General features: G+C 41.2%; 1 long non-coding RNA gene across 1 annotated transcript; it reads left to right on the top strand.

The window, feature by feature from the left end:
* The first annotated feature begins 1,497 nt into the window (after window positions 1-1,497).
* Window positions 1,498-5,711, top strand: LOC141920219 (uncharacterized). Its single transcript, XR_012622258.1, has 4 exons — window positions 1,498-1,859; window positions 3,571-3,751; window positions 4,955-5,088; window positions 5,552-5,711. It is a non-coding gene; the product is annotated as an uncharacterized LOC141920219 (long non-coding RNA).
* Window positions 5,712-13,344: the final 7,633 nt, after the last annotated feature.

Consider the following 13,344-nt stretch of genomic DNA (forward strand, 5'->3'; position numbering starts at 1 on the left):
TTGGAGATAAAGTAGCTATTATCCTAGCTGGCAGGAGGCACACCAGCAAACAGCATGTGTACTCGGGGCTATGATACATCATGGTACTCTTTAGGTTATTCGTTCTAGTATTTAAATATATTTCAGTTTATGTTCTAGCCTTCAAGAGTTAGCACGCTTGTCTCCAGGTGCTGATGCTTTTTATATGAATGTACTTGGGAGTCTGGGACAGAGCATGAGGAGTTTTCTAAAGACTTTAAATCTGTTCAGCAGTACTGCCTTGAGCATTTTATCCATCCTTCATTCATATCACAGGTCAGGATTTACCTACCCCTGCACTAGGTTAACCACACGTCTAAAGGTTACCAAGAGCTCAAGTATACAGCCGTGTGCTGCCAAGTGATGACTTGCTCAGCTGTACCATTAGATCTTCTGCTTGTTGGGAAGTGTCTTACAGATCAGATGCTATATTAGTCTAACAACCAACTGCTGCTTCACACTTCCTCCATCTAAAATGCCAGAGCTGCCACTAAAGACCCCATTTTCTCATCTTTTGAAAATTACTAGAAAAGGGGGAATTTGCAGGCTGTCAGGCAATTAAGAACCTCTCTCTGTACATCCAGGCTCAAATTTTGCTTCAGGTTATACATTTAATCCACAGGGACAGAAGTAATTTGGTACAAAATTCTTCCTGCCTAGGGCTGCTCTTAAGAGTTTGCAGTCCAAAACACCAGTAATATAGGTAGATGCAAAAGTATTTAAAACTGCTAGCAATGAAGTCTTTCTGTCTTTTTTCTTCAGGGGATATTTAATATGAAAGGCACAAACAATTGCAGGAGCAGGAACAGCACTCGGTAAATCTCCCAGTGCAGCCAGCCCAAGATCTAGGCTGGAGCCAGGCACTTGTGCTTCTCTTGCTTTCAAAGGTTTTTCTTCTTGGCTAGCAGATGAAGAGTTCTGATGGAAATTCCCAGCTCAGCTGAAAAGGGTCCCAGACATGACCCAGAACACCCTTTGGCCAAGTGCTCTAGGCATCTGCCTCTGATGTAAAGAGCTGAAAAAGCACTATATCTAACTGCATCTTAGATGGAGGGGACCCTCCTGTCATGAAAAGGCTTTTGGTGCCAAGCAGTACCTCTGAGTGCCTTCAAGGCATGGATTCTTCCTAAACTTTGTATTTCCTGCCACTGCTCCTGGACAGTTGCTAACTGGATGTCCTGCTTTGCCCTTCAGAGCTGTCTAATTTTTCTGCCAATGCAGAGGACATGCAGGCTGAATTCGTTACATCTCACATGGTACATTTATCTGAGGCACACAGTCCCTCAGTCATTGTAGACCCTATCTGTAACCAACAGAAATACATACTATCATCCGGAGGGCTATTTAAAGCCCGTATCTGTAGTTCCAAGCCAGCATTTTTAATTTTAATTCTTTCACTAGCTGCAAAACCAGCCTCCAGAGAAACTTGTGAGCCATGACAGAGGGAACTGTGTGAGCAGCAGTGCTGCTGCACAGTGCTCTGCAGCTGGAGTTGCTGTGCTTGAAGTTTGCATGTGAAAGGGAGCACAAGAGAGAAATAATGCCAGAGAAATGGAAATAATTCCTACACTTGCCTAGATTTATAATGTTTTGGACTAAACTGTTTCACTTGCAGATGACGGAAGACATCCTGCGATGTGAGTGATCCCGTATCACGATCAACACTGTTCCACTCGCCTCCCCTTCGGTATCGGTGAGAGCCAAGTGTGGGCTTACAACTTTGGCTGGAAACTCAGAACCATGTTGGTTGTTGGGAAATAACTTCTGATTGCTTATTGGGATTGGAAAACTGTGACATGACTTCATTTGCAAATGGGAACAATTTCAAGACACATTTTCCTGTGAGTTTAACGCTCCTGACTTTGCCTTATTCTAAGCTGGAAACTACTGCATCATTAACTCTTTTTCAAATTACCATTTAATTTTTCATTATTTAATGTGAAGCACTGAGGTTTTTTTGTTAGTTTCACTAAAAATACGATACCCATTTGCAGCAGGAAAGTAATTAATCTGTGTAATAAATGCATATACAACTGCACATAGTGCAAGGTATTAATAGTGAAACAATCTAGTGGATACCCATAGCCTGCTGCTACTGCTTGGGCATTATTTAAAATACTGTCGACAGTTACATTTGCAAAGTGTGCTTAATTCATAATGACATTTATTAGGTATTCTATATGGGCAGTTAATATAGCATACTTCCATGTATCTCATTTGCTTTGACAAGGTAGTTTTTGGTGAAGCCAATGATGGAACCTCACTGATGTTAAATTTCTCTTGATCATCATTTCTTGCAGACCTGTAACATTCTGAATGCAGATGACAGTTTTGACATTCACAAGATGTAGATTTAATTATCATCTTGATTACCTGAGCTGGAAAGCCAGATGCCTAAATATCATTAAAGGTCGATTAGAACAAATCCTGATAGTTGGTATCTTTCAGTGTTAGAAACGTTACTTGAATTGGAAGGTGACTTAAAGCATAACAACAGTAATTGGAAAATCAAGGGCTTTTTTCTTTGCACAACTCCCTTCCTGCACGAAGAGTTGTTTAAGCATTGTTTAAACAAGAATCTGGTCCTAAAAGATGAAGGAATTTGAGCTGGAGTACAAAAGACATGTAAATTGCCTCAAATAAAAGAGAACAGGAAGGAGAGGTACCCAAGACACTAAGATATATAAAGATCTGATAGTTTTTCCCAGTGTCCCATGGTAGGTAACACTTTATTGTTGAGAGACTCACATAAAGCACAGCAAGCCTCCTCTTTTATAGCAGAGAATTTGTCAATATCCTTTACTTTTATGTGCATGATTTATAAACCTATTTTCTAAGGCAATTTGAGAGTTGTAAAATCATACCATTATTTAGCACACAGCTCCTTGCGGATTCTGGTTTATCAACTGTTAGGTAAAGAGTGGAAAAAGCATCTGCTAATCACTCATTAAATTAGAATAGATTCAAACAAATGACTGCTATTAAGAGTCCTGATCCAAAGCCCATTATAGTCGACAGAAAAGCTCTTGGAGGTTTCGACAGGCTTTGCATACCACCTGAAGTTAATATTAGCCAGACTGATGGAAAATTTACATCTTAAATGATTACATAAAATTCAAGACACAGAAAAATGCCAGAACTTAAGACATGTATGGGAAAGATCAAAATACAGTAGAGGACTGAAACCTGAAATTGCAATAGCCTCAAGGGATAGAACTTTGTGCGATTTTAGTTCAATTGAGTACATTGCTTCTGGTAAGGTGACAAACAGCCAGGTTGTGTTTTCGTTCATCCATGGATGTCCACAAAACCCAGGCTTGCCTCTTAGGAGCAAAATGCCAAACCAAATAAAAAACCTCCAAAACACCCCAAAAAAATGGAAGCGGAGCACCTCTGACAGGTCAGACAGCTCTCCCCTCCAGAGGCAGGCTGACATTCTACTGCCACAGATAGGTATTTTAATTATTTTTTATTAATACAAATGTTGACATCATTATTAGTATTATTGTTATTTAATAATAATATAGACATATTACATGATTTATTGAACAGGAAACCTTATCTAAGATCTGACCGTGTTGAAGCAGATTACTGTAGCCCAAACTATGGGATAGCTCTGATGTAGGGAGTGAAGAATTTTTGGCCTGAAACTGCTTTCCGATGTACAAACGTAAAAACAGAAACTGATTCTCCTGCTGCTTCCTGCTCACTGACACCAGCCCGTAAGTCTGAGGTGAGTTACTACAGGTTTAAATGAGGACCGAGAAATCACAACTGAAAAGGATGAGAACCTCAAAGGTGGGAGGGCAAGGGGGGCTACCCTCATGCTGTCAATAATGTAGCAGTTTTGGAAGAATTTCTGTTTAACACTTAGGTGGCCCATTTGGAGTTCAATGCTGGCTGGCATGTCAAATGATCTTGAAAAGCATATTTAGTAGCTTCAGCTGTAATAGGAAAAGCTTGATAACCACTGAAGCACCATCTTCACAGATATACTCCTTTTTCTATTGTAAAGTGATTGTAAAACATGAAGGTAAGAGCTTCAGGGGACTGCCTGGATGATGCTCTGCTAGCTAGCTGTGGAAATTTTCAGTGCACTCAGTCCTATTGATAGATGCTAGCTAACAAAAAGACTGCCAGCAAATCCTCCACTCATTTTCATTTTCATTGGCTTTTTCGAGAGCAAGACCTAAACATTAAGAGCATCCTGCCTTGTCAAAGCCAGGCAGCCCTGTCACTCACTCCTTTTCATGCAGTGGCCAGGGTCTACCTTTACGTCCCAGAGATTGCCCTGGTGGCTCCAGCTGAGAGGACGCTGCCTACTCTTGCCTACTCTCGCTGCGCAGAAGCTCTCTGGGCTGAATGCATTTATGGCCGATTTCCCCCCCCCCTTTTGTTCTTTTGCCAAAATTGCCCTTTAGCTCAAATAGCCCTTCTTCTGGCATTTAGTCTTCTGATATATTTCTAGAGAGAAATCACATCTTTTTCAACCTTCCCTTTGCTGAGCTACAATAAGATCAGCTATTTTTAGTCACAATGTGCTCTTCTCCCTCCTGACCACCATCTTAGTCTCACCTGTTGCAGAAAAAAATAATAATAACCCTCTTTCTGGATCATAAATGACCAAAATATTATATACTGTCTTTATTCTTCTTGATCACGTCCTCTCTCGTGTTGTTTGGACACACTCTCCCAATAACCATTGTCAGTCTCTTCCCCTGTCCAGCCCTTAGCTCATAATTTATTTTCAATCTTCTTTTATGTCTCTAATTCTCTTTTCTCCATGCTGTCCACTTGCCTTCTGATGTAAGGAAAGGAATTTGTGTTAACACATACTAGAGGGAAGGAGAAACCCTGAACTAAAGGTGAAGGAAAAGCTTGCATTTCATCTCACTGATGAATAACACAGACCAAGTCTTCTGTATCTTTCATCTAGCTCCACTGACAAGGCAAAAACAGGTTTTGAAGCACAGAGAAAACCAGAATTTGACAGACGATGGGTATTTTCCAAGGTGCCACATTTCCTCCACAAGGTCCTGGGGCTCAGACCTAACACACCTCTGTTACGATGTGAGTATTAATGCTGGCAGGAAGAGTCTTTAAACAATGAATTATCTTGGGGTTTGAAACTGAAGCCATTATCCACATGTGAAGCAAGGTGCTTGGGATGGAGCTGCGTCAGAGCACCACACCTACTCTAGCCAGATCAGCTAAGCATAAAAACTGCTCACAAATGTCGTGTTTAATAACCACTCAGGGAAAACCAGCAGCACTGGCAACAACTAGGCATGGAGCAGAGTGGTACACTGCTCTTGTAATAAACTGCTGGTGTCTCTGGCTGCCCAGTGTGGGTTGTGCCCTGCAGGCACAGCCAGCAGCCTGCTGGAACGGGGCGGTTTCAGAAAGCCAAAGGAGCTTTCCTGCTGATGCAAAGATGCATTTTAAAACCCACCACTGAATATGAGCTGACATTTTCTAAAACTACTAAAACTGCCTGCCCTTTCCTTTTCTTTCTTTGGTACTTCGCTTGCAGGGCTGCATGGAGACCTGATTCCCAAAATGTTCCTGCCGAAAATCAGATCTCACTCAAGCCCCAGACAAGTTGTGATCCCACAGCCAGTCATGACCTGCTGGTTCTAGCATGAAATGGGGACATGCTGTGTTTGACGGGACAGAAAGAACCTGAAAATAAAGTTAAGGACAAAGGTCAGTTAATACAGAGATGGGATCCATGATAAACTGTTGAACAATAAAATTGTTAGTGTCAGTCCTCTCTACGCTGAATATCTGTTACTCCCCAAAGGTGTCATGGACTGACTGCTACGCCTGAGTTTGGGTGCACCAACTCTCTGGAGGCACCTCTGTAAGGAACGTGCCAATTATGGTACTAAGGGCTGAAGAAGCTGGGGAAAAGAGGTGATATTTATTTGCAGTCCCACTCTTTTGTATCTCTTTTTGCCAAACAAAGCCTCAAAGTCTCTGTCTTGTCAACAACAGGTGGGGAAAATGGGGAAAAAAACATCTGGCCTTGGGTCCCCTTCCTAGGAAGGCATGTGCTCACTCCAGGGGAGCTGATGGATGTCCATCCCCAGAGACCTTCAGCTCCCCTTCTTCTGAAGGATGATGGAGCTGATGAGATACCATCCCACCCTGTGTGCCAGGGAAAGCCTCTCTGTGATCCTAGGGCTCCTCTACAGCTGATCCTAATGGCATCTGAAAAGATGCTTTTTAAAGGGTAAAGTGCAATACCACAAGCAATTGTGTTATTAAATACGTATCTTGTTTGGACTCCAATTCTTCTATGTTTTCCAGTTATACTGTATCAAGGATGAAAGCAACCTTGAAGAGGCAAAAGTTGAGCACTAAGCTAAAATTCACTCTTATCAGAGCTGTTACTAGAGGACAAGAGGATTATTTATGTTTTTTCACATAACAGAGTACTTGTCACATCTGCAGTTGTGGGCTTTTTTAATCTAATTGCTAACTTGAAATGCAAATGACTGTAAAATTTCACAGACACATTTTAAAAATGCAAATTGCGTGTGATAACAAAGTAATTTTCACATACTATTTTCCTTTGCTCATGAGTAGCATTTTTTAGTTTGTCTGGGGATATTTTTTTTGGAAACTTCCCAAGCAGTTAAAATGCCTAGTTTAAACTATGGAATTACATTCCTTGTATTGACAAATATAAATGCATGTAATATTAGGGACATACTCTGCACATATTGAAGAACAAGAACATTACAGATAAGCATTCTCTCTGCAACCTTAATTCCCACTGCTGTATATGAATTAATGCAGTAAGTTACAGGTCCTTATGTGTGTGATTTTTCCTGCAGTATCTACATACCAGAATGGGCCAAAGTTTTAACAACTGTTTGGCTAAAACGTCTAAATATTTGAAGCTGGTGGGGATGCTTGGATGTTCAAAAACTTCAGTCAGAAGTCTGAAAATGTAAATTTGCCTTCAGGAGCAAGGCTCTGTGATGGTGGGGTCAGGTGTGGGTGTGTAGTTTGGACCAGGCAGCTACTCTGTGGTTGCCTGCAGCTGTTGGGTTGGATGAAGTGGTGCTGGTGGTCCCCCCCTTTCTATTTTTAAAGATATTGGCCTTTAATGTTTGTGTTAGAGCATAGTTGTGTACTCGCTAAAAAAGTGGGATGAGTCCCAGTTGTTGGAACAAATTGCTCTCGCTGAGAACAAAACCAATCAGTTGTTAACATAACATGCCAGTAGGAGGCTTGCCAAAGTTGACTTAGGCCTCCAGGCGATAATGCTGTGCAAATAGCATTAGATTGCAACTAAAAGCCTGAAACTGAGGAACAGGAGAATTGCAGAGCAGATGTGTAGCAAGCAGAAAACTAAAAGAAGAGGAAGGCATAAGAAAGATCTGTAACAACTTAGGAAGTTTGCAGCTTCTCTGCAAAAATACTCTGAAAAATGATCTGGCATGTCAGTGCCACAATTTCTGTATGCACATCAAATGTACCCAAGAGGGACTAACTTATTTTCAGAGATAACTGCTCTGCAGTTTCTCCAGAAATCAGATTGCTGGTGTCTGTCTCAGGTTGGGATAGCCAATAACAGGCCCATAAAATTGTTTACTACCTTAGCTGAGATCATGAAAGGAAAACCAGAAATAATTTCCAGACAAATGTAAACTCAAGGTGGACCAAACTACAGCCTTGTTATTGGCAACTTATCATGGAGTTTTGCAGCCTCAAAATTTCAATTCCTCCTGATGGATGGGAGTTGATTTTCAGAGGTTTTTAGTTTTTGTTCAGTGGGTTCTTTAATGCACAGCAGCGCTTACTCAGTGGATCTAGGATATTTTAAAGATATTTTTAGGAGGCTTGAAGAAGGATTTAGCTTCTGGTTGCTGAAATCTGATATCTGATATATACACACATACAGACAGGAACACTCAAAGGGAGTTCCTGAGAAATACCTGCACCAAGCTGCCTGTGAATTGTCACCAGGATGAACTTAACTGAAGGCAGAAAAACCATGGCTCCACAGCTCTTCATAGTTGAACAAATCCTTCCGAGTGGCAGAGTTTATGAGCTTGGCATGGCTTCCTTGTGGCTCTGAGATGGAGACCCAGACGAATATCTCTAGCGCTGTACAGCTCTGTGCTGCGCCAGCACACAGCTTGGGTCACTGCTAGTTCAGGCATATCTACACCGTGCTCCATTGCATCATGTAAACATGCCCTTCATGTCCCTTCTGTTACTCTCTGAAGGGTGCAAATGTACAGTATAATCAGTTGCATAAAGGCGGAGGTATAAATAACAACAACTGATTAGGAGAACATTGCAATTAATCACAAGAATGTGGGCTCGATGAACTCTGTTGTAATTTTTAATGAACCATACATTATAATTAGAGACACCCAAGGGGAACCGTAAGCGCTTGTCAGTGCAGAGATGTTGAGTACAAGAGTACTGCATCAAGAGCTTGTTCTCACACCAAACTGTTGAGATTTCTTCATGAACTGTGAGCTGTGTCTCAGTGATGGCTAGAAAACTGAGCATGGAAGAACAGAAAGAAAGGAAAAATAGGACTGAACCATTCCTTTATATTTCTATAGGGTTGCATGTGGTTCCATAGGATCTGCAAGAACTGTGAAAGTAACGCAGAAGAAATCCCTTGGTTACAACCAAATTACAGACACATCTTAAGGGTGGGATACCAAACAAAATGTAATTCCCTTCAATATTACTAAACTAATACCGACATACATAGGTTTACCATAGGGGATATCAGAATGAACAGTTCTGCACACCCAACTCTAAGAAAAGCAGTGTCTGCACAACTCAGCTGTGTGTGATGGAATCTGATACACATAACCTAAGATATTAGTTATGGTCAACTTTGATGATTCTTCATGTGGTTAACTTATGTGATACACATACAAGGTTAACTGTTTTCCCACAGAAGGTTCCTGTTTTCTTTATTTGATAACCCATCCATTCTGAGTACCATCCATCACTGTATACTTTGTCAGACAGTCTATTCTTCTTTGGATCATTTTCCTGGATAATCTGCTTGTCTGTGGAACATCCACTGACTTATGTTTTACTTCAGGTGCAGATTAACAATATTTTAAGACATAGTAACTTCCTGGTATTTTTTCAAGTGTGATTCAGGATAGATTTATTATATTCTTGGTCACACATATATTCTTCCTTTAGAGTTCCCAGATTTCTTAGGTTTCCTAGAAATTGGATTTACATGGCTATAGGAAATCAGGCACAGTCCACAAAGGGAAAGTCTTATTTAAATAATTTGATATCCTTCTATGATAGGGTCACACCCACCTCATGAATGAAGGGAAGGAGGTGGATGTAGTTTTTCTGGATTTTAGTGAGGCTTTTGATACTGTCCATCACAGCATCCTTCTGGACAAGTTGTCCAACTGTGGGATGAGTGGGTACACGTTGAGCTGGGTGAAGAACTGACTGAAGGGCTGAGCCCAAAGGGTTGTTGTGAATGGGGCTACAGCTGGCTGGCAACTGGTCACTGGCGGTGCTCCTCAGGGCTCAATTCTAGGGCCAGGTTTGTTCAATATCTTTATCAATGATCTGGATGCAGGAGTTGAATGCACCATTAGCAAGTTTGCTGATGATACCAAACTGGGAGGTGCTGTCAACTCCCTCAAGGGATGAGAGGCCTTGCAGAGGGATCTAGGTAGATGGAAGCATTGGGCTATGATTAGTGGGATAAAATTTAACAAGTCAAAATACCAGATTCTGTACCTGAGATAGAGTAATGCTGGGCACAAGTATAAACTGGGAGAGGAGTATCTGGAGAGCAGTGCTGCGGAAAGGGATCTGGGGGTGCTGGTCAGCAGCAGGCTCAGTGTGAGCCAGCAGTGCCCTGGCAGCCAAGAGGGCAAGCTGCACCCTGGGGTGCATCAAACAGCATAACCAGCCGGGAAAAAGAGGTGCTTATCCCCCTGCATCCAGCATTGGTGTGGCCGCACCTTGAATCACATGTACAGTTCTGGGCCCCATGATTTCAGAAGGATGTTAAAGGTTCTTGAATGCATCCGTGGGAGGGCAACCAAGCTGGTGAAAGGGCTGGAAGGAATGTCCTGTGAGGAGCGACTAAGGACTTTGGACTTGTCTAGTTTGGAGAAAAGGAGGCTGAGGGGCGACCTCATTGCTCTCTACAGCTCCCTGAGGAGGGGAGGTGGAGAGGGAGGTGCTGGTCTCTTCTCCCTGGGATCCAGTGACAGGACATGTGGGAATGGTTCAAAGCTGAACCAGGGGAGGACATTAGGAAGCAATTTTTCACCAAGAGAGTGGTCAAACACTGGAACAGGCTTCCTAGAGAAGCAGTCAATGCCCCAAACCTGTCAGTGTTTAAGAGGCATTTGGACAATGCTCTTAATAACATGCTTTAACTTTTGGTCAGTCCTGAATTGGTCAGGCAGTTGAACGATATGATTGTTGTAGGTCACTTCCAACTGAAATAGTCTATTTTTACAATATAATGCTATTATATTACATTGCTATACTATTTAGATATATATTTACTATATACACCACATAAAAATATATTTGTTTATGTATTATTTCACAAATTTATATATACCTTTCTAACTTCTTATTACTAAAATCTATCTAACTAGAGCAAAGTTATCAAACTTGTTTACCTACATTCATGTGATTATTTTCAAGCTATTACACCTTGGATGGCATTTCTATCAGACTTTCAATCATATTTAAAAGACATCATGACATTTTGAAGAATATGGGAGTAAAGCTACCTCGGGAGTTCCCATGAGATGGCCGGTGGTTTGATTTGTTTAGTCAGACAATATCTATAAGTCTCATACATATACACTAGTGTTTGAAGGAAGCAGAAGATTGTTGAGAGCCTGAAGTAAGAGCCTGACAGCATGGTTAAGTGCTTTTTTCCCCCTGGAGATTACAACTTGCATAAAATGTGACACAGACTAGTCTGAGCTAGGAGGGAAATTCAAGAAGGCTGGAGAATAGAGAAACAACACTTTCAAGAGCCTTCCTGAATATTTATTTTGTTTGGGATATATCTGAGATGATCCTTAGGGTCAAAGACTCCTGTGCATCTAATTCAAAAAGTTAAACATGGTTAAGTGCTTTTTTCCCTCAGAGGTTCCCTTTCTTCAATTATGTATTTGAGAAGAGCCATCAGACATTACCCAGAGAGATTTTTTTGTAAGCAGATGTGAGCTCACAGTTTGTGATTGAAAGGCAAATAAAGATCATAGATGCACACAGTACTACTTGAGAAGGATGATACAAAACCTACCATTAAATGTCTGAATTATAAGAACTTTACACATTCATTTTCAACTTGATGGACAGCCCCAAATGTTTGAATTTAAGCAGGAGGGTCACAAATCTCCTTCCTTTATCTTTTGACAACCAGAGGTACTCCAACTTGTAATTAGAGAGAAATCAAATCTAAAAGAGAGAAAGGAGGAAGATGGGATATACCACAACAAGAAAGGTGGATACAGGTAGTCCTCTTGGTCACAGGCAGTCGTCATGCCTATCCACAAAGTGTCAGGAGATACTGCCTGGCTGTACTGACCTTGAGAATGATTTTGGAGTGGGCTTCCAACTCAAGTACAGGTCGTGTTAATGAAATAGAGCCAGTAGCAGAGTGACTGAATCGATAATAAAACCAGGTTTTTTTACAGAAAGAGATAGATGTTGCTTAAAATGGTGGCCACCACTCCACATTTGGATAAACCTTGGACTCCTAAATATCTAGTTGTAGATCAAGGGGAAGATGGAGAAGACATTTGATATCATTGAGACAAAATAGGATTTTTTTCCATTTCCAGTTAATGCATTTTTTACAAAGGCATTGCACAGAATTTTCTCTCTGTGTATGTCTTTTTCGCACACATGCTCTTCTTACATAACTTGAAAATTGTAAACATTTCAACAAGTGGAAGATCTCAACAATACCACAGGAATGGTATGAATCGGCTCCCACCCAGCTGAAGTGAGTGTTGTGTTGCTATTTTCTGCCCCCAAAGTGTTCTTCATCTGTGGTGGCCCTGGAGAGGAAGTATGCAAGTATATATGGACCCTTAGATCCAAGAGACAAATGACCATATGGCTACATTTTGTAACTAGATATTAAAATTGCTGGTTCAGAAAATCACTAGCTTCCACAGCTCATGCACAGTTACAGAAGAGTGTGTGGCAGCATTAAGAAGCAATGTCCAAAGAGAAAATTTCACTGAGAAAATGCTGTCTCCAAGTCAGCATAGCACCACTGACTTCATTGCACTTGTTGTTGATTTACACCCTTGTAACTCAGAGAAAAATTAGACCTAGTGGGGCAAGAAAAAAATAAAAACAGCAAACAAAAAACAGATGACAAATCACAGAGGAGAACAAAATGCTCATCGCTGATGTAAGAGAAACAGCTGTTGTCCAGGTTATCCTTAAAGTACAGATGGTCTGAGCTTCCTCTTCACCTGGATTTGAAAAACTACAGAAAATGAATCCACTGCAAAAATAGCAGTGTGAATTCCTTGTGCCCTTTTCCAACATTTTAAAAATTGCCAATTCTGTTATGCCTTTGTTACACCACTGCAAAAGAAAGCAATGATTCTTTTCTGGGATCAGAGCCATCAGATTGAACATTTGATGCCCTCATTCTGTGACATCCAAGGAAACTAGACACTCTTTAGGGCTGAGGTTGGGCCATTCAGGATGCAAGTATCAGTGTAGAACACTTGTGCTTTCAGTCATTAGTCTCTCCGAAATGAGTAACTTTGTTCCACAGAAAAAACAATGCCCAAAGGAGAGGCTGCACAAGACTTCCCTAATGAGGGTGTTCTAGTCTCTGTGGAATGGGCTTTTGTAACGGTGACTTAAATTCATTTTCTCCTTGCTCAATTAGGGTATCAGTGATCTCCACCCTTTATATTCTTGCTATTGTTGTTATTGACAGGAAGGAAGGTGATTTATTTATTTTTTATTTTGCGCATCAACAGTCTGAAGAATGGCTACTTGACTGCAACAGGTCACCCAAGATCTGAAAAACATGATGTGCCCCTCAGTTTTGGTTCATATGTGCTGTTTGTCATCAAAGTGTCCCAGTGTCTGAGATGGGGGGGAGGTAATCACTTCTCTGCCTTCATTGACTCACAGAGTTTATGTAAATAGCTTAGAGCAGATCACTAACTTCTAGCTGGAGAGGCAACCACCTCACCTTCCTCATGTTGTCCCAGTGCCTGGCACAGAGTGGGAAAACAGCCCGGCTTTGTCTCATCTTCAGGCACAAGAATCTTCTGTAAATACATTTCCAACAGT

The sequence above is a fragment of the Strix aluco genome, chromosome 2, assembly GCF_031877795.1.
Source record: "Strix aluco isolate bStrAlu1 chromosome 2, bStrAlu1.hap1, whole genome shotgun sequence".
Lineage (NCBI taxonomy): Eukaryota > Metazoa > Chordata > Aves > Strigiformes > Strigidae > Strix > Strix aluco.